This window comes from Dendrobates tinctorius, unplaced genomic scaffold (genome assembly GCF_039654945.1).
Source record: "Dendrobates tinctorius isolate UK_male_01 unplaced genomic scaffold, ASM3965494v1 ptg000334l, whole genome shotgun sequence".
In the NCBI taxonomy this organism is placed as follows: Eukaryota; Metazoa; Chordata; class Amphibia; order Anura; family Dendrobatidae; genus Dendrobates; species Dendrobates tinctorius.
Genome location: NW_027362000.1, coordinates 4,503,421 through 4,507,930, shown reverse-complemented (window position 1 = coordinate 4,507,930; position 4,510 = coordinate 4,503,421).

Below are 4,510 nucleotides of genomic sequence, written 5' to 3'. Positions count from 1 at the left end.
TATCGTTTCCAGGAGGTCTACTTTTTTTTCTGGGAGCCTTTTGGACAGTCTAGTAGAATTGGCAAGTATGGGTTTAAAGCAACATATCCGGTGATCTGTAAAGATGAGGCAATCGCAAAATACGCGTGACTAATAAATACAGTAGAAAGTAAAAAAAAAATGTTAAAAAAAAAAATATAAAAACTTTTAAAGTTCAAATCACCTCTCTTCTCCTTCCTTAAAAATAAGATAATACAAAAAATACACGTGCGGTTCAGAAAAATCCGATCTATCAAGATATAGAAATAATTAACCCGATCAGTAAACGGTAAATGAAAAAAAAATCAAGAGTGCCAAAATTACTTTTTTTGATCGCTGCAATAAAACAAAAAAAAATGCTGTAACGACAGTGAATCAAAGTGTCAGATCTATCCCAAAATGGCATCAATAAAAAAGTCCTCTCACCCCGCAAAAAAAAAAAGAGTCATCACACGGCTCCATTGGCCGAAAGATGAAAACGTTACGTGCCTCGGAAAATGGCGACATAACGGAAAAATTTTCTTTTTTCAAACTTTTGAATTTTTTTTTCTTCCATCACTAAAATAATAAAAATGGACGTGTTTGATATCGATGCAATCGTACCGATGAGCGTTGCATGGTAGAGGGGTGAAGATCTGCTGAATTCTCTCCCCGTTAAAAATTCTTGAAAAATTAGGAAAAAAAAAAATCTAATAAATTTGCTAAATAAAGTTTGAAAACTTTTACTTGCAAACTTTTTTGTTTTTTAATCACTCGTTGATTTAGGTTGAGAGATTCACCAAAACTGTGGCAGAGGAAAAGCTGCAACCAATCAGATCCCGTCGCTCGTTTTCGGAGGCATCTTAGTAAATCAATGAATCGTCGGCGGGTTGTTACATTTTGCACCGATTGTGATTGTTTTCTCATCAGTGATACAAGGTGTTACAGTGTTTTCTATCAGATATCGTCTCGTCATCAGGGCGCAGCTTGTCGGACGGTTCCCGGCTCGGAGGAAGCTCGTCTCATCAGTTCACTTTGGCGCCAAGGAATCTTATTTTATGAATGAAAAGCATGAGATGACATCAGCGATAACTAGAAGGATGTCTAAATGTGAGCGGTCCCCGGAGAGGGGTCCGGGTGAGATCATCGGATGCCGGAGCACGTGACAGGATGATCTCCATGCATCTGAGATGAGACCGGTCAGACAGCGGAGAGACAAGAGAATCCCCCCCCCCATACTGCGAGGGTCCGACCATGAGCTCATCCACAGCCGCTCGGTACTGAGTCCTCCCCGGCATCACTGACTGCTGAGAGCGCGACCACAGATCAATACACAAGGACCCGACCGGCGGACAGTGCGGACCCCCGACCACCACCGACAGCACCATTGTATCACATTGCATCAGATGTGGAACAGGCACAATGGGGGTCCGTCACCAGAGAAACAACCAAAAGATACAAGGGACATAGTATACCAGCTGCTGCAGAACCTCATCATACATGTCAGCTGCTGCAGAACCTCATCATACATGTCAGCTGCTGCAGAACCTCATCATACATGTCAGCTGCTGCAGAACCTCATCATACATGTCAGCTGCTGCAGAACCTCATAGCACATCTCAGCTGCGGAAAAATCTCATAATACACCTCAGCTGCTGCAGAACCTCTCAATACACCTCAGCTGCAGCAGAACCTCACAATACACCTCAGCTGCTGCAGAACCTCATAATACACCTCAGCTGCTGCAGAGCCTCATAATACACCTCAGCTGCTGCAGAACATCATACTACACCTCAGCTGCTGCAGTACATCACAATACACCTCAGCTGCTGCAGGACCTCAAAATACACCTCAGCTGCTGCAGAACCTCATAATACACCTCAGCTGCTGCAGAACCTCATAATACACCTCAGCTGCTGCAGAACCTCATAATACACCTCAGCTGCTGCAAAACCTCATAATACACACCTCAGCTGCTGCACAACCTCATAATACACCTCAGCTTCTGCAGATGCTCATAATACACCTCAGCTGCTGCACAACCTCATAATACACCTCAGCTGCTGCACAACCTCATAATACACCTCAGCTGCTGCAGTACCTCATAATACACCTCAGCTGCTGCACAACCTCATAATACACCGCAGCTGCTGCACAACCTCATAATACACACCTCAGCTGTTGCACAACCTCATAATACACACCTCAGCTGCTGCACAAACTCATAATACACCTCAGCTGCTGCAGAACCTCATAACACACATCAGCTGCTGCACAACCTCATAATACACCTCAGCTGCTGCAGTACCTCATAATACACCTCAGCTGCTGCAGAGCCTCATAATACACCTCAGCTGCTGCAGAACCTCATAATACACCTCAGCTGCTGCACAACCTCATAATACACCTCAGCTTCTGCAGAACCTCATAATACACCTCAGCTGCTGCAGTACCTCATAATACACCTCAGCTGCTGCACAACCTCATAATACACACCTCAGCTGCTGCACAACCTCATAATACACACCTCAGCTGCTGCACAACCTCATAATACACCTCAGCTTCTGCAGAACCTCATAATACACCTCAGCTGCTGCAGAACCTCATAATACACCTCAGCTGCTGCAGAACCTCATAATACACCTCAGCTGCTGCAAAACCTCATAATACACACCTCAGCTGCTGCACAACCTCATAATACACCTCAGCTTCTGCAGATGCTCATAATATACCTCAGCTGCTGCACAACCTCATCATACACCTCAGCTGCTGCAGAACCTCATAATACACCTCAGCTGCTGCACAACCTCATCATACACCTCAGCTGCTGCACAGCCTCATAATACACCTCAGCTGCTGCAGAACCTCATAATACACCTCAGCTTCTGCAGATCCTCACCTCAGCTGCTGCAGAACCTCATAATACACACCTCAGCTGCTGCACAGCCTCATAATACACCTCAGCTTCTGCAGATCCTCATAATACACCTCAGCTGCTGCAGAACCTCATAATACACTTCAGCTGGTGCACAACCTCATAATACACCTCAGCTGCTGCAGAACCTCATAATACACCTCAGCTACTGCAGAACCTCATAATACACCTCAGCTGCTGCACAACCTCATAATACACCTCAGCTGCTGCAGAACCTCATAATACACCTCAGCTGCTGCAGAACCTCATAATACACCTCAGCTGCTGCACAACCTCATAATACACCTCAGCTGCTGCAGAACCTCATAATACACCTCAACTGCTGCAGAACCTCATAATACACCTGAGCTGCTGCAGAGCCTCATAATACACCTCAGCTGCTGCAGAACCTCATAATACACCTCAGCTGCTGCAGAACCTCATAATACACCTCAGCTGCTGCACAACCTCATAATACACCTCAGCTGCTGCAGAACCTCATAATACACACCTCAGCTGCTGCACAGCCTCATAATACACCTCAGCTTCTGCAGATCCTCATAATACACCTCAGCTGCTGCAGAACCTCATAATACACTTCAGCTGGTGCACAACCTCATAATACACCTCAGCTGCTGCAGAACCGCATAATACACACCTCAGCTGCTGCACAGCCTCATAATACACCTCAGCTTCTGCAGAACCTCATAATACACCTCAGCTGCTGCAGAACCTCATAATACACCTCAGCTTCTGCAGAACCTCATAATACACCTCAGCTGCTGCAGAACCTCATAATACACCTCAGCTGCTGCAGAACCTCATAATACACCTCAGCTGCTGCACAACCTCATAATACACCTCAGCTGCTGCAGAACCTCATAATACACCTCAGCTGCTGCAGAACCTCATAATACACCTGAGCTGCTGCAGAGCCTCATAATACACCTCAGCTGCTGCAGAACCTCATAATACACCTCAGCTGCTGCAGAACCTCATAATACACCTCAGCTGCTGCACAACCTCATAATACACCTCAGCTGCTGCAGAACCTCATAATACACCTCAGCTGCTGCAGAACCTCATAATACACCTGAGCTGCTGCAGAGCCTCATAATACACCTCAGCTGCTGCAGAACCTCATAATACACCTCAGCTACTGCAGAACCTCATAATACACCTCAGCTGCTGCACAACCTCATAATACACCTCAGCTGCTGCAGAACCTCATAATACACCTCAGCTGCTGCAGAACCTCATAATACACCTCAGCTGCTGCACAGCCTCATAATACACCTCAGCTGCTGCAGAACCTCATAATACACCTCAACTGCTGCAGAACCTCATAATACACCTGAGCTGCTGCAGAGCCTCATAATACACCTCAGCTGCTGCAGAACCTCATAATACACCTCAGCTGCTGCAGAACCTCATAATACACCTCAGCTGCTGCACAACCTCATAATACACCTCAGCTGCTGCAGAACCTCATAATACACACCTCAGCTGCTGCACAGCCTCATAATACACCTCAGCTTCTGCAGATCCTCATAATACACCTCAGCTGCTGCAGAACCTCATAATACACTTCAGCTGGTG